Consider the following 20,818-nt stretch of genomic DNA (forward strand, 5'->3'; position numbering starts at 1 on the left):
GGCCGACACCAGCCCCGTCTTCTGCTCTCCCCTGGCCAGGAGAGGAGCAGGGGTCGTCCAGGACAGTCCAGGAAAGGGTTCAGAACCGAACCCGCAGGAGGAGGGCGGGCTCAGGCATTAATGCAGGGCTGTGGGGTCCAGAGCAGCTGGGTTATAGTTTTCAATCCAGCCAGGGGAGCAGCAACCAAGGGACAGAGGTGGGTGTCTCCCAGGTGCAAGGATCTGATGGACCAAGTCACCGTCCTGCAGGCCAGGTGCCCAAAGGACCAACCCAAGCTGGCAGCAGGGCCAGGGACTGGACCATGGAAATAGGAAGCTCCTGGCCAAGGCTCCTTCCAGCTCGGGATCCAGGCACATGAGCAAGTTTTCTCTGCGGCCCCGCCGTACAGTATCCTCCCCAACCATGCATAAAGAGGGGCCTCCTTTCTCCACTGCTCTCATCCCGGGGGGTCACTCTGCAGCCCTCAGCAGGTACAATGCCGGCTCCTCTCTGAGGCCTGCAGACCGCGCTTTGCCACCGGGCCCCTCCAGCGGAAAGTCTCGACTCACCCCAGCATTGCCGCTAATCCCTAAAGTTGCTTGTCTCTGCTTGGCAGAGGGAGGAGGAGGAGGAGGACGGAAGCAGGGAGGAGGCAGCATTCGCTTTCTTCCTGTGGAATCCCCCCAGGCTTTCCATGCCGAGCTCGGAGCGGAGCGGCTGTGCGACGCGAACGGCAGGCCACGCCAGTACATCTGCTGGCCAGTGGCCGGGGGCTGGAGCGGCCTGACTTTGTTGGGGGAAGGGAGTCCTGCAGGGCTGAGCATGGAGCAAGAGACCCGATCAAAAGGAAGCGAGACACAGAGACCCCTGAGCGGCCCCCAGCACACGCGGCAGCCGGCAGATCCACAGAGGCGCGCACATGCTCGGAGGCATGGGCCCCCTCCCCTGCCCAGAGCCCACCCGCGCCCGTCGGCACACGGTCACACCTACGCGCAGAGGCAGGCACGCACCAGCACATGCACGGACACATGGGATCACGCAGGCTGCAAAACACCCACGCGCGGCCCCAAGCTCGCACAAGCACGTCCTGCCGTTCTCACACTACGGCAGAGACATCTGCGCCGAAGCCTGTGTACAGCAACATGGAGGGAGGGACAGACTCACATCCAACCACAGAGACATCTGCATACAACCCCACAGGCAGAGACCCACATGCCCCTAGCACCACAGCACAGAAATACCCCCGCACAGCTGCACACCCATAGCACATGCTGCCAGCTCTCCTTGCAACAGTGAGCCAAGCCTGCATTAATATTCCCACCCTCCCAGGGGAAGAGATGGGGGAAAGACCTTTCCTTTTAGCCTGCAGCCATGAGATACGTGCTCCCAGCATGTGTGGGCAACAGCCTCAGCCAAGACCAAGTGCCTACGGAGCTGGGTCAGTGCTGGCACCCTTGGAGGGTGCAGGCACTGCACTTTGCAATGCAATAGTCCAGAGACTTCATGCAGCTGCCTGGCAGCCTTGCCCACAGGGCCCCAAGAGATTCGCTACTGGGAGCTCCACTGGGCTAGAAGCGGGGCAGAGCGTGACATGCTTGTTCTCAGAGGAGAGGCGCATGTTGTCACCCTGATCTCTCCTTCCACTACGCAGCAGGAGCATCGATCCATGGGCCTAGGCAGCAGCAGGCTCCACACACCGGTATCCAGCAGGCAACTCTCCTAGGAGCGAGAGTCCCGCTGGTGGGATCCTTGGGGGCAGAGAAGCAGAGCCAGGATCCACGGACAGAGTCCTGGTAGAAAGAGAAGGCAGTGCCAGCTGCTGCCGAGGGCAGTGCTGGAGCCCTGCCATGGCCAGGAGGGCATCTCCTATCCTGGCAGGGAGGCATCTTCCAGCCCCAGTCAGCTCCTGGATGCTTTATGCCCCAGCTGACCCCAGGTCCTTACAGCTTCTTGGCAAGGGTCACTGCCTACACAGGAGCGACACTGCCAGCTCCTATGAAGTTCTGGGCAGAACCAGCTGTCAGCCCCAGGCTGCAATCTCAGGCATCCCATCCCTCCAGCCCCATTCAGGCAGGGGCCTGGCTTCCAGCATCAAGCACCCAGCTTGTATCTGAGAAAATTACCTTCATGGTGGCAAAGAGTGTGCTTGGAAAGGTGCCCCCTGGCTCACAGGGTTCAGCCTGAGTCTGGAGAGAGCCTGAAACCACCACTCAGAGACACGCGAGCTGCCCTGAGCACAGCTGGCACAGTAACATCTGCAGGGACCCCCCAGCACGGGGAGCAGTAGCTGCCACTCAGCCCAGGAAGAAGCATCAGGTCAGACCAGGAGCAGAAGCAGCCTCTGAGGCACCCCCCACCGCTTCCCCAGCAGAGAAAGGGGATCACTAGCCATGATACTTGTCAGAGCCATGACCACTGTCCCTCCTCCACCTGTCCCTGCCCAGCGCCGCCCAGCATTGCAGCCACCCAGCTACAGCTTGTAGGGCTCAGCTTGTGGGTGAAGCCTGGAAGGAGAGGAGACTGTGCAGGGTGCATCCTTCCCACCGATCCCCCTCTGGCCCCTCCGGCACTGACTGGCCCGTCTGTGGCTCTCCTGAACATTGAGGCAAATGTACGCGATCCCTGCCACCCCTCTGCGAATTGTGGCCAGCTGAACTGGGAGAGCAACTCAATCCCATTCCCACCCATCCATGGCCTCACTGCAGGCTTGGGATGCTCCCTCTCCTGGAGCCAGACTGCTGTTCGCCAGGGTCTCTCCTCCCCCAGAAGGAGCTGTCTGGGACCTCAGGGATGGGGTCTCCACCATGCCCATGGCAGCGTGCTTGAGTCTCGTCCCTCCACCCCTGAGCTAGCTCTGTCACGCTCTCCCAGCCTCCTCCTTCCCTTCCCTGGGCTGGATGCTCTCCCGAACACTCAATAAGGCAGTGGAGGTGAGTCAATGAAGCACTGTGAGAAGCAAGAGCCACAAATCTTTTTAAGTAATTCAGGGCTGTGCTGCCACAGAGGCAAAGGATTAGATCACAGGCTTCATCCACCAGCCTCGGAGATGAAGGCACTTAACTACGCGCTGGCCCAGATCCCAGCCTCCAGGACCGCTGTCATCGGACTGTTGGCATAGTAGCACACATGGACACCGTGTGCTCCTCCGCAGCACCTGCCAGCTCAGGAACATGCAGCACTTCCCCTCAGAGCAGGCACGGGCCATCCCTACTGCGTCCCTGCAAGAGCCATGCTACGTGTGGCAAGATAACCACATGCATCCAACCCCCTTGAGAAAGGAAACGGGATGTGGAAGTGCCAAATTCCCCATCAGTGAATCCAGTGCTGGGACTACTCAGCAGCAAACTCCCAGTGACTACCTGGGTCACAGCACTGCCTGCTTGCAGCATCCAGACCCCACTGTGCAGGGCACTGCGGAGACCCTCCCCCCGACCCAACGGTCCAGGGATCTGCAACCTAAGCAGACCAGCAGCAGCTTCCCCTGTTATAGGAGGAGGCCTGAGACCCAGAGACTTGAGCCTGTGACTCAAGGTCCCACAGCAAGACTGTGACAGAACTTGGCTTGTTGGAGTCTCAGCACTGCATCTTCCCCAAGACCCAGCCCTTGCCCTTGCACTGCACTCCTGAGGCTCCTGGAGAGCCCGGGGGCCCTCGCCCAGCCTGTTCTGTGCCTGGGAAGCAAGGCAGGGGCATGGAAAGCAAAGCACCCACCTTTGGGAGGACCTTAGAGGACCACCCACAACACCCGCAGGCTATGGGGCCAGCAGGCCAGAACCCCATTGCCCGAGTGGTTCTGGCCCGGCAAACCTCCAGCCTGGCTTTCCCACGCAGAGGGAGGAAATCTCCACTTCCAGAAGTGGAGAAAGGGGGAGCAGATTTTTATGCAGTGCCCAGAAAGCCCTGTGCTCAGCCCTACAGCCACACACATCTTTGCAGACAGCCAGACAAAGGTGTCAGTACACTACAACTGGCCCAGTCCTCCTGGGAGCTGTCAGGCCCCAGCCTATCTATTTCAATCCATCATTGCAATCTCTCTGGTGTCCAGGAGTTCACAACACAATGTGAGCAGAGCCAGGCCCCAGGCCTAGGGCAAAGAGAAGAGTCACTACCAATCTGGCCTCTGTCTAGGACAGGGTGGGGGCACCAGTCCAGGGCCCTGCATGCCTTTCCCATTCCTCACGGGCAGAGGAGCAGAAGGGCCCCCTAAGCACTGCATCCCAGCCCTGCTATTACAGGCACCAGGTGACATAGTCCCTCACGGAGACATGAACTCCACTGTCAACCCAGCTGGGCTCCAGCTGCCCCAGAGCCTCACCGCACCTTCCTCCTGCCCCCAGTCCAGACAGAGCCAGGGCTAGCTTAGCCCTTTTGCTCTCGTGCCAGCTTCATAATACAGCATCAGCAGGTCTTGTCCCTCCCATCTGCTGACAGACAGCAGCCTGCACCTCATTTGGCTAAAGCAGCTCAGCTCTTTCAATCGCCCCCAGCCCCTCTCCATCAGACTGGGCAAGCTGGAATCTGTGTGGTCAAAGCTGCCACCCCGCTGCAGGCCCAGCTCCTCCAGGACACAAGCGCAGAAGGCATCTTTGTGCCATGAGACCGGGATTCGGGTCTTCCCAGTCCAAAAGCAGAAGTAGCCCCTGCCTCTTGAGCTGAAGGAGAATCACCCTGAGCAGTACAGGAGCCATGGCTCAGCCACAGCACAGTCCTGGACAGGCAGACCCGTATAGTCACTAGCCCACTGCACTCCACTCCTGGCCAAAAGCAAACCAGAGATAGTCCTGAATACACATCATCTAACAGCCTCTGGGATGCTGCTGAACAAGGAACAACAGAGTGGCAGGCCCTGTGCAGATCCAGCCCTGCCAGCTCTCACCAGTCCCTCCGTCTTTGATGTTCCCTCTCAGAGCCCCCGATCCTGGAGTCATGCAACGGTTGTGGCAAACACCCGGGGAATGCAATGTCTAAGCCACTACAATACCAGAAACTAGATAAACTTGAGTCCGGAGCAGCTCCCTTTACTCAGCCTGCCTCAGTTTCCCTTTCTAGCCTTGGCCTTCCTTATCTATTTGGAAGCTCTTTGGGAAAGCAACTGCCTGCCACCATCTCGGGACGGGCATCCAGGGGTTGCCCCAGGAAAGTCCCGGGTTCCCAGCTTCCTTCTGCAAAGGCCTGAATCTGAAGAATGGGCTCTCACTCGCACGCTGCAGCAGATTCGGGCACCAACCCATTGGCTGCACCAGACACCCTGCCACTGGGACCATATCCAGAAACCAGAGGTGGGAAAGGGGATGGAGGTTGGGTCCAGCTGTACAGTAAGGGGTGGGTTTGAATCTGGCTCCAGCCCCTGCTTCCTTGTAGCCAGCGGAAACCTCCAGCAGAAAACCAGCTCTGTCGCAGCATCCCCAGTGCAAAGCAAGCTCAGCCAGGATGCCTTTGCACCGCTGGAGAAGCTGAGACACAGTCACAGAGCTGGGAATACAGCTCAGGATCGCCAGCTCCCCCTCTGCTTGTTCCAGTGACTAGACAGCAATCACTCCCTGAAACACAGGCTTCCCCTTCTCCTTTGTGGCTAAGTTGCGGCAAAACAGCTTTAATACATACACCGATAATGGATACACAGATCAGAAGCTCTTCAGGGGAGGCATAAGGTGCTGCTGCCACACAAATACATTAAGAAGCACAATGCTTTCCAAAGTACTTGCCTTGCTGGTCAACTCGAGGCTTTCCCGCTGCAGGAAGTTTCACCAATAGTTGTACGTCTCACCGAAAGCAGCTCCCCCCCTTGCCCTGGTAATAAATAGTCACATCTCCCGTCCCCCGCCACCATAAGCGTGGTCAGTCAGCCAAAACTCAGAGGACAGGAGGAGGAAAGAAGCAGTGTGTCAGAGCCTTGGCTTTAAAACAACACCGCCAATTCAAAGCTGTTTGTTACCACACAGCTTGACATATTTTTTAACTCCCTGGCACAAACACACACAGAGAGGGGTGCATCTCCACCGCGATTTTCTAGAACTCAACGGATTAAAGGCAGCCCAAAACATTCAAAAATTCCTTGGATCTGCATAATTAATAGATTAATTTTTAATTAAGACTGTGGCCTTCTGTGTCTTTAGCCTCAAAGTTGCATTTGCTCATGCTCTGGTGTTGAGACTTGCCCACGATCTCCTGACTCTGGGAGGTGGGGCTTGACAACAAAGCTGCAAGCAGCATGCTGGTCACCTAACGCAAGAGCCGGCAGGGCTGCGAGCAGTCAGGATTCACAGGTCGTTGAGCTGGGGGTGGCACCAGGGAGAAGCATTTGTATCCCTGGGTACCAGCCCATCTGAACGGGCCTCAATCCCAGACAGCAATAAGTAAAAAAATGCCCCCTTTGCTGGCAATGCACATACTGGGAGGAAGCATAGATGGAGCAACACTCAGTTTTCTACTCCTTACATGTGCGTAAGACTTGCCCACCCAGCTGGGCGCTCCGCCTCCCTCCCAGAATGAACAGAAAACAGGGCTGGAGAGCTGGCTACAATCCCTGCCTGAAAGAGCCCAATGCTTTCGCTCACCCAACACAGGCTCAGGTGTTTTGGGGCAGAGCCCCATTTTCCATCCAGGTCCTCAGAGCCCACAGCGCTGCCCAGAAGACCTAGACTCTGTGCTGGAAAGATCTTGTGCTTCCCAGGTGAAACTTGGCCCTGTGCAACAGGACTTACTTGTTAACATAAGCACTAAAGAAGCCCTTGGAGGTTACGGCCAGGCTGCCTCTCCCTCAACACAACCAGGAGGGCATCTCAGCATGGCATGCACGGCTCCTACAGCAGCTGCTCTCGCCCTTACCCAGAGGCACCTGTGCCACCCGGAAGAGCTGTGTACAGGCTACCCCCAAAGAAATGCTTCCCTGCTTTGAACAGCCCAGTCCAGCAGCTTGGTGCTGCCCAGTCAGGCAACCCTCTGCCTCCGAGGGGGCGTCTTGGAGAAGCCGGGCCAGGCTGAGGCCATCCATTTGCCTGCCCGTCTCCCACTGTGTGCTGTGAACTGGATCGTCAGTACTTGGGCGCCCACCTGTAAATGCCTTTTCAAGTGCAACTCAACAGCTCTGAATAAGAGAATAAAATAGGAACAATGCTTTGCATTCCCCAGGAGCTCTCAGCAGAGGAGCTCCAGGGACGGACACCCTCCCTGCCAGGCCCATCCTTCCAGCCACGTTACAGAGGGACAACCTGACACATAAAGAGGTGACATAAGAAGGTGAATTTGCAATGGTTCGGCACAACCGCAGCTTCCACCAGCTTTCAAGCCAGACTCCTAATCGCTAGCCAGGGCCCCGGGGGGAAAACCCAGGAGTCCCGACTCCCATTCCCTCTGGTGGGGTCACTCGGGTAGCTGGCATGGGTCCATCCATGCCACTGAGCTATCACAGGTCTGCTCAGTGTTACAGCACGGTCACTCCCAAATGCCTGGCTGCCCTCACCTCGCCACGGCAGTATTTCTCTAGGGCTACTGCAGGTGCTTTCAGGATATTCATTTTCTGGGGCAGTGAAGCACTTGCATGTGCCGTAACCAGAGCTCAGAGCAGGGGAATTGCAAAGCAGCCCTTTTTGCTTGGGCAGCAACAGACAAAAGGCTTTGCAAATCCCTCCTCGGAACCGCACCGGGGCCGGGAGAGAGAGACGAATTCCCGGGCTGATTAGAAAGCATGTCATGGCTCGTTCTGATCCCAGCTTTTTGAGGGGCGGGCGGCAAGGAGGGGGAGGGGGATGAGAAAAATGTGACAAATCTAATTAGGATTTATAGATGGGTTTATGGGAGTTTAAATAGAAAGATGCCAACGCTCATCTGCTGAGACTTTGCCCCATAGCCCTGGAGTGGGAGACACACGCGCAGAGCTTGCCTGATCCTGCATCCACTTAGACTGTACAAATTAATTCTCCCAAATCTAGTGTGCGCTCGCTCTCCTGCCACGTGCCTCTCCTGGCGTCCAACGCCGCCTCAGCCAGGAGCTCACACGCGCTGGTCCATTCAGCGCGATCAAACCCCTCCTCCCGCGCACATGCTCCGGGTACAGGCCTGGCAATGATTAAGTCATTTCTTTCCCCTCCCTGCCCAACCCTCCCTGCATGCGCCAGGTCACCCTAAGTGGAACGGCAATCTGTACGCTGAGATGCATCGAAACAATCCATCAATATCATTCGGCTTCAGAGGAGCCGGGGCGGCTGGGGACCGTCTCTGCTCCCTAAAAGGCTTGGCAGAGCTTAAAGGGAGCCCAGAGGGGACCCGCCTGCTCTGCAAAGAGGGATCACAGCCTCTTTTCACATGGTGGGCTGGGGGAGTGCTAGCTTGCAGCGAGGGGCTGCAGACAGAGAAGTACAGCATTTCACCCCAGCTTGCCAAGGCTGGGCCATCCTAGGCTGCAGCACGGAGGGGAGGGGATCCGGGAGAATACCACTGGGGTGCAGCCAGGCCTATTCTTCTGAGTCTCCCCCATCACACAGAGGCTCGCTCACCCCTACTCAAAAAGCAGGGCTGCCTGCGACCTTGAAGTGGCCGAGTGCTTTGGGAGGCGATTGATCACCGCAGCAGCCCAGTGCTGCAACAGGGCGCTCGCTGCTTCTCCTCCGCTCCTCATGCCGATGGCCAGCCCTGGGGACGCACAGGCTGAAGCGCAGTGCAGGTACCCGAGCTGCTCTGGCTAGCAGGACTGGCCCTTGGACCCAAGCTGACAGCACACTAAAGACTGGGACTTTATGCTCAGGGATTCTTCCAGGGTTGCAAAGCCGCAAGCCTCCTCTGCACTGTGGAGGCCCTGGCTACTCACAGCAGCCTTTAAAATCAAACAAGCATAGACGGATCCTATCTCAGGTTAAAGAGCACATGTGTCTGTAATGGGCAGGGCATGCACATTAATCCCAGCCATGTCCAAGACCCCGTACTGCTCACCCGCAAAGAGGATTTCTCTTTAGCTCAAGTGGGACAGCAGGGCCCGCGTCTGCAGAAGGTTGAATTCTTATTCATTATTTGTATTTTGGGAGCACCCGAAAGTCCCAGCTGAGCTCCGTGATGGATGATGCATGGACACCTTGTGAGACTGATCCTGCCTCAAAGAGGATCTAACTAGGAAGAGGGGAAACTGAGGCACAGGATGGTGCAAGCAGCTTGCCCAAGGCTACAGAGGAAGTGAGTGGCAGGGCCAGGTCCAAGCCCGGTCTCCTGTGCCCACTGCGTATCCCTGGGTGAGCTGCAGAGACATCCCTGAAGGCCTCGCCAGTCACAGACCTGCAAGGCTGGCAGAGCAAGGTGGTGGAAAGGCTCCATCAAGGCAGGTCTGGGGTGGTCACGTTGCTCCCAGACAGCAATGGAGACTCAATGAGCCATGAAGAGAAATAGCTTCTGGGTGGGGAACAGGGGTGCAGACAGGGACTGGTGACATGCCCATTCCCGGAGCAGGAAACCAAACTCAGATCTCCCAGTGCCTTCCCACAAACCTGCAAACAAAATCCCCCCATGGCCTTCACAATGAACCACATCAGCATCGTCTTTACCGCCACTGGCCCCTCACACCCCAGAAGCTGCTCCATGCAACAGCTGGGCCCACGCACAGCGCTCCAGGCTGGGTCCCAACCCAGCGCAGGGGGGGCGTGACAACCCCTCCTTCTCACACTCCACTGAATCCTTCTTCTGCTAGATGAAATGGGGACATTTCCAGGGATTGCCAGGAAGGAGCTATTTTTCAAGCCACCCTTAAAGCCAAGTGATTTCACCTTGAGAACAGCCCAATAAAGCGGCGCACGAGGGGCAATCATGCCCCCGCTGCTCTGCCAACAGGCCCATTACACCGTACAACTCAAGTGCCACCTCCACCTGCTTATACACGTCCCCGGTGTCACTTGTGAGACCTTCCCCTACTGCTCCCAATAAACCTGCTCCTTGTGCGAATCGTTCCTATATGCTGGGAAGCCACCAGAATGGAGTGAATTCATGTTCTCGCAGCTCCCCGAGCCTGCTTTTCAAGGAGCAGTGCCCTGGACTCCGCACATCATATCAGTCCAGGGCTTGACATTTAACCTAGTTGCAGGTGGCAGGAAAGAAAGAAACAGCTATATCACGGCAGACAGGTGATAGAGTAGGGAAAAGAGCTGACTGCTGTTGACATCAATGGAGCTATACCGATTTATGCCACCTGGGGATCTGACCCAAGGAGTGTAGCACCTTGATGCAAGCTTCCTATGGCCTCTGGGCATATCTGAAATACAACAGAATTGAGGGGACTATTCTTAGCACTCAGACTCTTGTACCTTTCCAAGCAGTGTTCCTCTATATTACCTTTATTACTCATCACCAGACTCCCTGAATGAGCACCAAAGATTGCACTGGGGATTTCTATGCTGTTCAGAGGCCTGTTCAGTGAATAGCTTTACTGGGCTAACGTTTAGTCCCTTGCTGGGCTTGGCCCCTTTAAGAGCTCCATCAGGGAATCCTGCATCCTGGATCTGGATTCCGATTTGGATGTGGATCCAAGCACCTCAGCTGGGGTCCAGGATTTGGCCCGTTATGGAAATAAGGGGCCAAGAAAGAGAAAATCGGCTCCAGATCCAAATTTCAGGCAAGTTTGGCTCCAGGGTTTTGGTTCAGCTGGTTAATCGAGAGAAAAGCCATGTGCAAAATCTGGAGCTGGGAGCCAAAGCTCCCAGCTGTTCGGATGTTGGGCCTGTTACCGACACAAGAACTGGGTGAAAATTTGGAGCTGAGACCAGGTTGGTTCCAAACTATCTGGCTGCTCAGCCCCCGGGTTCAGTTCAGCGCCATGTGCATCTCAGCACCAGGTGCCAGTCAGACCGACGGTACTTGACAGGGAATATATCCTCCGCTGCGGAGAGATGGCAACCCAGACCCTTCCCACAGCACTCTCGGCGGGCCTGAAACAGGATCCTACGCACAAACGCCTCCGAGCACTAGGAAACAGTTAACCCCAGCCAAATTCTGCATGCCATAAAGCGCACACTGCAAGCAAACCAGAAAACAATGGCTTCAAATAATTAAACGGCTTCATTTCCAGGCTGTCAGGGGAGGCTCTGGGGTGCAGAGGGAGGAGACCGGAGGCTGTAGGATCTTCAGAACCAGCCTCTGCTGAAGGGTTCCCTACAGGCACCCTTTTATCCCAATAAAGCCCAGGAGGGTGGAGCAAAGGGCATTATTTATCACAACCACCTTCCACCGCAGACAGAGCTTGAAACTTAAGAGATCTTGCTCCCAGCAGCAGCAGCAGGACTCCCACCCCTCTCACTGCACGGTCTCATGCCTCGGAGCTCTCTCCCTCCCCCCCAGCAGCAGCTATTCATTTCCATCTTGGATCCCATTGCACTGGATCCCCTGCACTCCCAGGCTTGGCAGCGACCCAGCTTCTGGCTAAGGGCCAAGCTGCCTCTACCTCCTACCTGCAGAGTGTCCAGTGCAGCGGCGGATCTGGGATCGCAGCACTAGGTTCTGGGAGGGGATGCAAGCCTCGTGATTACCCACAGAGCTGGTAAAGCAGTAAGACAAGCTCCCGCTGACCCAAACCGAGACGGGAGCTGGGTCCCTGTGGCCCATCTGGGTTTGGGCATTTCTAAGCAACGCAGGGACAAGATGCGCTCATGCCTTTGCACCACGTACAGCTGCCCACTGATGCTGGCTTGTGATCTCCTCTCTTGCCAGCACCAACCCACCGCTGCCCTAACAGGCCTCGTCTCTGACCCATAGTGAGGAGGGATCCCAAGCTCACAGCTTCTCTGTAGGGAAACCTCCTTGGGGCCAACCCAGCAACGTGACCGAGAGCACCACACACTGCCGTTCATGGGGAGTCACACCAATACGCAACACAGAGGGCCCTCGCTGGACCAGCTCCCAAGGTGACAAGCCTGGACAGCCCCAGACAAGCATCGGCTTCCCCGTCTCAGTACTGAAATACCCCGTGGCTCCATCTGCGGGCTCCACCTATGGGGTTCGCGCTTGCATCAAAACAGGAGCTCTCTCACCACGTTATAAGGGCTGGCTGGCCCCCACCCCCAAGTACCTCCATGACACCATTGTGCACCACTCCTCACGGCAAGCTGCTCACGGTGAATCAAAAGAAAGATCCCTCCAACGCCTACAGATGAGTGTCCTCAAGGGCTCCAGCAGCTGGGGAACACACAGCAATGTTTACAGGAGAACACTTAAAAGCATGCGGGGGGAAATACAGGCAGGCAGGAAATTACATCCGCTTCATGGAGCAATCCAGGCTCGACGGGCCGCTTCCTGCACTACCTTGCTCCTGACTGAGCCTTTTGGATCCGCTCTGGATAAGCAGCTGTCACCCACCAGGAGCAAATGCAGCCCAGAGAGGTAGGGTGGCTACAGGAGATCTTCCCAAGGCAGGGGAGACTCTGTTAATCAGCAGGGCCCTGTCACCCCTGGTCCGGTCTATCTCGTACCCAGGCTTTTACACTTCTGGTGCCCTGCAGGTCTCTCCTGGGATCTTATATGACGACTGCGGCCCATGGAGCAAGACTGGTTCTCTGCTACCCTGCAGCAGGCGGGAACAACTCTCCAATGTGGACCATCAGCAGGGGTGCAGAGGCGCAGTCAGGAGAGTCCCCACCCCCCCGTGGGCTCTCAGCATGTGGCATAGGAAGAGGCAGGGAGAGAAAGCTTGGGCATTTCTGGTCCTGCCAGGGATATCGAGATGCCCCAAAGCCTGGCAAAGGCCAAAGGAGAAAGGTGTCTCCCTCCATCACCCCACGGCGCCACGTGCAGCACTCTGGCCAATTCTGCCTTGCAAAGAGAAGAGCGCAGGGGGAAACACTGCCATGCCAGCGAGTGGCCCTTGGGGCCATCCAGCGCAGCAGCCAGCAGCCTGCACTCAGCTCCAAAAGCAGCGGACTCACCTCCCCACCCTCATGCTGGTGAAAGGCTTTAATATCACTTCAATTCCTAGAGCTACTCGGCAACCTTTCACCAGCCCCAGCCTGGAGATGTGAACGAGGAACAACTCAGCCCACCAGAAACCCCTCCGGAAGACCGGGTGGGGAGTCACCGGGCAGAAAACCCCTGGAGGACACAGCTAGCACCCAGCTAACCCACCAGGTCACATTCACTGGACTGTCCCCAGCAAATCCCTCCACCTGCCCTCCCTGTGCCTGGGCGCAGCGTGTCCCGTTCTCCTCCAGCTACCTGTCCGCTCAAGGATACCAGCCCTACTACTGCCAGCACCCTTTTAGCTGGGGGGCAGGGGTCCACGCTGCGGTGCTGGAGGTCTCGGCTTGAGGACAGTCCTAGGTGCCACCCAGTTCCCTGCAGCTGCACGCAGGGCCGGAGCCTGGTCCTGTTCAGACAGCAGAGGAAGAAGCCACGGTGACAGCGGATGGGCTCAGAGCCCAAGCGCGCTGCGACTAGGCCTCAGGGGAGGAAGCCGGGGGCTTAGCCAGCAGGCCACGCCTGACCTCCGTCCCCGTGTCCCCCGCCCCGACTTTAAACACCTGCTGGAGACACGGGGCGACGTGCGAGTTACCTGGGGCGACTCCCCAGCAAGAGGTGGGCACGAGCAGCTTTCTACCCATGAATGCCCCCACCCGGGGCACCCCCAGGGGCATAGCCAGGCCGCGCCGGGAGCACCCGGGGGCCGTCAAGGTAGCGAGACCCGCCACGAATCCAAGCGAAGCCCGGGCCCAGCCCGCACCGGCACCCTGCCCCGCCGCCCTGGAGCGCGGCCCCCGCGCCGCGCGGCCTGCGCCACAGGTGGGGAAACTGAGGCAGGGGCAGCCGCCGCCCCCCGCGAGGCGCCCCGCCGCCGGGGCCGGCCGAGGGGGCTCCCCCGGCGCCCCCCTACCTCGGCCGGGCCAAGCTCCTCGGCGGGCTACATCCTCCGGGCCGCGCCGGGCCTCCTCCGCGGCCCCCGCCCGGCTCGCAGGGCGGCCGCGGGGCAGGGGCGAGCGCATCGCCGGCCCCGCACTGCAGAGCCGCGGGTCCAGCGGAGCCCGGAGCCGGCGCCGAGCAGGAGGCGGCGGCGGCTTCCCCCGGATCGGCGCGCGCACGCGGCTCCGCCCCCGCGGCCGGGGGGAGGAGCCAGCCCCGCCCCGCCCGGCCCGGCCCGGCCCGGCCCGGCCCGGCCCGGGGCGTTTCCCGGCGGCCGCGGCGGGGCGCGGGGGCGCTGCGGGGCCGTTGCCCCGGCCGCCCCCGGTGACCTGGGCGCGGGTGGGAGAAGCCCGCCCCACGCAGCGGCGGGCCGCGGGGCCCCGCACGTGGCCGGCGGCCCTGGCCCTGGTGCTGAACGCAGGGCTGGCGGCGCCGGAGCGGGGACAGCGGCTCGTGTGCGTGGCCTGCGTACGGCTGCGAGCGCCCACTCGAGCCTGGGGCCGCCTGCGCACACGCCCGTGCCCGTGCACAGGTGTTTGCACGAGCGAGGCCGTGCCCCGGGCCACAAATGCCGGCTCGGCGAGCGCGGACCTGGCTCCCGCTGCCAGCCTGCGGCCCCGCACCAGCTGCGAGCCTCAGGGCCCTTCGCCTGGAAGCGGCGAGGAGCCGGGTTCGCTTCCCGCCGCCCCTTCAGACGCGCTGGGGGGTCGCGCCACTGCCCCCCTCCCGGCTTTTGCAATACGCCCCGCATGTCTAGGCAATGCCCTGCAGCCGCCGCATCTCTGCCCTGCATCAGCCATCCACGAGTAGCCCAGCGGGGAGAAATTCAAGTGCCACAAACACCCCCCCGCCCCCGGCCCAACCTCTTCCAGGGCACGACAGAGCCTGAGCCGAGGTGATTAGCTCCCTTTCCACCTCCTGCACTGAGCCGCCTCACCGTACTCAACGTAATTTGCTAATACTAATAATTACAGCGGGCACGGCTTACAAGTGCAGTGAGAGAATAAACTAGTTACAGCACCTCGCTGGGCCCTGGGGAGGGGGTGCTCAAAGCAGCCAGTGCCTCGGCCTGCCGGGGGAGCGGGCTGCTCCCATGGCTCTTACAGTAATAACAGGCCGCCCTCGCTCTCTGCTTCCCCGGGGCCAGCCAAAAAAGAAACCCCTGCAGGCAACAGGGATGGGGCAAGGCAATTTTCCCCCTCTGGTTAGGGCAGGGTCTGTTTAAACAGCTTGGTGGGTGGGGGAGCTTTATAAGACTATTTGCTACGGCGGGTTGCTCTGTGCTGTCGGGCAGGCAGGTCTCTCAGGACTGGGTCGCCAGGTGCCATGGCTGCATGGGCTGATGCCCCCAGTTTTGCCCAGAGACCCAAGGCTGGAAGAAGCGTGCCCAGCATGAGACTGGCAGGTCCCCTGTTGGGAGCGTCTGGAGGCCTGGCCCATTTGCTTTCACTCCATCTGCCACTTCCAGCATGGGCGTGTGGCCGTGGCAGTGGCCCAGGGCAAGCGGGTGGGGGAGGAGGCATGCGAGCCCTCTCGATCTTACCTCCCCCTGCTACCTCGGATGCTGCCTCCTCTCCGAGCATCCCTGTGACTTACCGGCTGGCCCGTGACAGCCCCTGCCCCCCGTCAGCCAGCCTGGTGGACCCCTGCTCCTGCACAGCCACTGCCCTGGACCATAGGGCTCAACTCTTTTCCTGCTGGCCTCCACACTGTGCGCCAGGACTGGCAATGCCCAGCTGAGAGGAAGAAGCCAGGCCCTGGCACTAGAAACAATGAACGCCCAAGTCCAGTGCTTTGGCTGCACCCTTGCATCAGAAGATATGGGCCATAAAGGTCGTGAAAAGGAAGGGTGGCCTCGCGGGTCCAACACTGAGACCCAGCAGCAGTCGGATCCCAGCTCTGCCACTGCCCCCTGCATAACCTTGGGCAACACCTTGCAGTTCCTCGCCATCCTCCATCAATGCTGCTTCCCTCCTGCCTGGCCAGTCTGGGGTCTGCACTCTCTGGGGTGTAAGTGGTCTCCTGCTGCGTGTCCATGCAGTGCTCACCACCGCGGGGTCTGCTTCTGGTGCTACCGACCATGTGTTGCCACGGGCTGGAGTGAGCAAGGGGCAGCTGAGGTCCCCAGCCAGAGACAACTGGCTAATCGTAACAGCCCCTCAGCCTGCACCAGAGCTGGAGCCAGCACGAGCACACACAACCACTCCGGAAGCAGCCCCCCATCTCTGCAAGGACACACCACCAGGCTCGTCCATGGGGAGCTCTGAGCCTGGACCTCGGAGCCCTTCAAGAACAGAAATTAGAGCAGGCAGGGCACAGTCCTGCCCCCATAGCCCCACGTCCTGTCCCCACTCCCAACCAGGGGCACTGAGGCAGGGGCGTGGACAGATTCGCACAGCGATGAGGTGGCGGGGCCAGGCGTGCCCGGAGCTCACCACCGACGGGGCTGGCAGCGAGCACAGTGTGGTCTGATCAACAGACTGGGAGCCAGAGGTCCCCAGCTTGCCACCTCGGCTGCAAAGCTAACTCTGCCTCAGTCTTCTCAGATGGGAAATGGAGCAGGGGAAGGACTGCTGTTGCCAGGACTAGGCTACAAGACTGTGAAAACGGAGCTGGCTCATGGCAGTTTAGAGCACTGTGTGGCTTTAGCACTTCTGGGGATGATGGGGACATCCACCCGCCCAGCCCCAGCATGGAGGGCAGTGCTGTCTTCAGCTGCAGTGGCGTAGCACTGCTGAGAGAGGCTGTCACGCTACCCCTACCTGCACTTCCACTCAAGTCAGTGCATCCAAGGGAAACGTATGCTTTCAACAGGGAGGGAGGCACAAAGCACAGCCAACACCCCTCTCTCCCTGCCTCCCTCCCTCCTCAGTATCCCAGCAGGGCAGACAAGCCCCAAACCCTGCTCTGTGCCCAGCCAGCTCTGGCATGCTAGGACCAAGAGGGCACACAGAGGGAAGGTAGCATTAGGGGGCCTATCAGGATGTGGGAAGTGGGAAGCAGGGTTTCCTGGTCCGGGAGCCAAGATATCCAAGTCCCGCTGCCAAGTTTGGAAGAGATAAGGGGTATTTCAAGATGAGAGCAGGGCTGCAGGACTCCTGGCTGCCTTTGTCCCCCCCAGCCCCACCCTACACACGTACCCATTTGCAGCAGGAGTCACTGCTCTGCTCTACTGCAGTTCCCCCACTGTAAGGGCAAGGTTTAATTCAACGCCTGCCTTCAGGCCATCAAGTGCCCTGGGATGCCAAGGGGTGGACTAGCCCCAGCAGCACCATCTCTGCACCCATCCCTGCCAGCCACCAACACAGTCCTACTTGGTCCCCAGCCATGGCTGAGTGCCAAGAGCTGAGCATCCAGGCCCCTCAGCCAGGCACCCACTCGCCAACACTGCCTTGCAGTCTAGTGCTGCGCCTGCAAGGCACACCACAAACGCCTGTCTAGTGAGAACAGCGGGGACAGAGCGGGAGGTACCCAAAGCTGCAGCCTGGAGCCAAGAAACAGAGCAAGGCCAAGCCTGCAAGCTGTATCTCAGTGCCCGGGGAATGAGGAGCTGAGCAGTTCGGCTGGGATCAGGACCTGGAGCAGGCCAAAGAACGGCAGCCCGGGGCCAGTGGGAGGGGACAGCAGTGAGATTATCCCCGTTGCACCTGGTGGGGAAGTGGAGGCACAGAGAGGGGACACCATCTGCCTCGGGTTGTGCTGCAGAGCTGGGAGAGGAACCCAGAAGTCCAAGGTGCGCTCAGCTCCAAATCTGAGCAAGTGGCCCAGGCACAGGGTGGGAGGAGCTAGGTGCTGAGTCTCCCCTTAGCCAGCGCCCTCACCTCCTAAGCAAGGGCATTTACCCAAGGGAGGCAGCCGGGGGACTTGCCAAGGACTCAGCCACATACTGGAAACTGCCCCGGTAGAGAACATACCTGGCCGCTAGATGGAAACTTTGGGCTGCATCAGGTACCATGGGCAGGGCGCCAATGGGCGATGTCTTAAGGGATATCCAGAAGTAGGACCTCCTGTTCCCATCTGAGAGAAAACATTGACGGGCTCCATCTCCTCTGATGCAGACTGGCAAATCAAGGGTCACTTGCATAGGCTGAGACCTGCCCTCACCATCCACATCTTCCACCCACATGCAGCATCCAGCCCCTTGAGTGGCACTGAATGGACATGGGCCCTTCAGGCCATGGCACAAGCCACCGGCAGGTCCCACCTCTATGGGTATCAGGGTGGCAGCTGGAGACTCATACCAAGATCCAGGCCTCGCTGAGCTAGGTGCTGGCCATGCATAGGGAGAAATTCCCACCCTACCTGAGCAACCCTGGCTGGTTACAGCGCAGGATCTCTATGAAGTCCATGACCAAAGGCAATGAGAAGCCAAGAAGCAGGGCTGTGGCAAAGCTGGGTGCTGAGTCCCACTCCACCTCTTCCTCCTCCATCTCAGGCCCTTCTAAGAGGACTCAGGGCCATGTCACAGTTCTGGATGCCTCATCAAACCTTCCAGCTTTCACCCATCCCACTGGGGATACATCCCCTCAGATTTCTCCTTAGAAATCTCCATTGCTGTGTCACCTGCCACAGAGATCTCCTGGGCTGTGGGGGTGGGGCGAGACAGCTCTCTGCCATGATGACCACTACTGCATCTGTCTCCTTGTACTTCTCCCCTCACTCAATCCATCTAGGGTCTCTTGTCTATCATGCTGATTATAGGGCTTTTAGGATAGGGACTCTGCATTTGTACAGCTCCTGGAACAATACAGTCCAGCCCCAAGACATAGCTTTGCAGCACAGCGATGCTTCAAATAGCCATGATGGAGTGAAGTAACCCACCGAGCAACACCGTCCCAAGCATGTGTCATGCACAGGCAAAATGGGTGTCATATCCCCATCAAGCAGGCTGTCTGCAAGAGGATAAAAACCTACTACTGAGAGCAGCCTACAGGGCTCCTCCTTTAGCTGCAAGGGCAGAAGACTGCACTGTGCGTTGCGCTGCAGAGGAGAAGGGGACCCACACTGCTCGCTGCATTCAAGATGGGCGCCATGATCGCACCACCCCCAGAGCGGCAGGCCAGCTCATTTGCAGGCATCATCCCCAGCGCAGCACAAGGGAGGCTGCAGCGCCAAAGGAATCCTGGCCACCGAGCTGGGAGGGGGAAGCAGCCTGGACAAGCTGCAAGCCTATCACTGCATGTTCCTGAACATGGGCTGGGTGGCAGGTCCTCTTCAGCAAGAGGCAGCATAGGAGTCCCAGAGACAGACACCACTCCACCTACCAGCCCAGTAGGGCTTGGGAACCCAACTTCCTCCTGCAAAAAAACTACAGCTGCTGCTCAGGCAGGGCAAACAGCCCTGAGCTGCTAAGATAACACTCCCGCAGGGTCTCCATCACTCCCCCAGCAGCAGAGGTTTATTTTTTTATTTTATTGTTTTGTTTTTGTTTTCTGTAAAAATGTATGTCTTTATGTAGATATAAAGAATACATATATCTATCAAGTTAATGATCAGTGACTTGAAGGTGTGTGTGTGTGTGTATATACCCTCAAGTCACAGATCGTTGCCTTCTTAACCCACCACCAGCACCTGCACGCCCATTACAATACTCGCACCCGCAGAAAGGTGCTCCCGCACACCAGTCCACAAGGCATCATCTCCCTTAAAACCACTTGTGTCTTAGTCCAAACCCCTTGTCTCTTAGTCCTGTCCCTGAATTGGAGACAGGATTAAGAGACCCCCTGCTTATCCACTGTTGCCCTCACCCCCGTTCATCCACTATCACTTTTGCTGGAGGACCCGCTGGTTTCCGATCCGGGTGTGGTGCAGGAGTCAGGCCAAAGAACACCCCCTCCTGCCCCATTGCTCCTCATCAGCTGCTTTGTGCCTGGGGATGAGCTCTTTACTGGTCCATTCCCAGAGGGAAACTGAGGCACAGCAAGGGGGCAGTTAGCCGCACACAAATCAGTGCTGGAAGCCAGGAGTCCTAGGAAGCAAAGCCATCACTCCAGTGGCTCAGTAACCCACCGTCTGACACTGAACTCCCCCCACACACGTACTCACAGCTCCTTCCTCCAGAGACACAGCGGGCCTAGGGGTTGCTGCCCTCCGCCCACAGGGCTTTATGGTTGGCACTCTCCAAATGCAGACATCCTCCCTGTGCCAAGCTGGGTGCCCCCAGGAAGCCAGGGTGGGCTCAGCCCCATCACAGCAAGGACCGCTGTCCCCCACCCAGCCCTTCTCCCTCTCCCTGCAAAGCCTTCCTTCCTCACTCACTTCACCCCCATAGTTATTTTACAGGCACAACCTCCCCTTAGCCCAGGATTCCCCCTGCACCTGCCAAGGGGAAGCCCCAGAGGCCTGGCTGTCCCTGCCCAGCCTGGCTGCCGCTCTCAGACAAGACACCACGGCCTTTAATATTTATTTACTGCTAAATATTTAAACCTGTTAAATAAATCTTTGCACAGGCTCCGCTAGGCAGAGCCAGGTCCCCACGGAGGCCTGCGGCTGCCTTGGCAGCGTGGCGTGGGCGGCTGGGAAGTTACGCCATGCTCTCCTGGCACTTTGGGGCAGGCATTCGCCTGACGCCCACACGTGCTGCCAGGTAACTTCACCCGTGTCAGGCCCATCCTGCCCTGCTCTCCTCTCAGGCCTGCCTCACCCTGGCCAGCTTGCTGCAAGCCAGCCTTCTGCAACCCGGCTCCCTTCAGCCTGAGCTTCCTATGGTGGCATTTCCCATTTGCCTGGCACCAGAGCAAGGCACAGCCCAAAGTGCAGGGCCAAGGGAATGAAGTCCTAGAGGGCACGTTTACCAGCCTTTTAGGGAAACTGAGGCTCAGCTCTTAAGCCCCCTCCCCAAGATCCTCCAGCAGGTCAGCAGCTAAAAGACAGCCCAGGAGTCCTAGTGCCAGGCACCCCCTAAAAGGAAAGAAGAGACACCCCCCCATCCTGGGAGGCATGCCTTCCAACGCAGGGCCAAGCCTCAGCTCTGCATGC

The 20,818-nt window shown here is 58.7% G+C and overlaps 1 protein-coding gene across 3 annotated transcripts in view; it reads right to left on the bottom strand.

The window, feature by feature from the left end:
* Positions 1-13,999, bottom strand: part of DLGAP3 (DLG associated protein 3) — a 116,182-nt gene extending 102,183 nt beyond the window's left edge. For all 3 annotated transcript variants that reach the window (XM_090057768.1, XM_090057769.1, XM_090057767.1), the window contains exon 1: positions 13,815-13,999. The gene's annotated coding sequence lies outside the window, so the exon portion shown is untranslated. The remainder of the gene's footprint in view (positions 1-13,814) is intronic.
* Between the last annotated feature and the right edge of the window lie 6,819 nt (positions 14,000-20,818).

Source organism: Crocodylus siamensis, chromosome 7 (assembly GCF_052110815.1).
Source record: "Crocodylus siamensis isolate JL-2025a chromosome 7, ASM5211081v1, whole genome shotgun sequence".
NCBI classification, from domain to species: domain Eukaryota; kingdom Metazoa; phylum Chordata; order Crocodylia; family Crocodylidae; genus Crocodylus; species Crocodylus siamensis.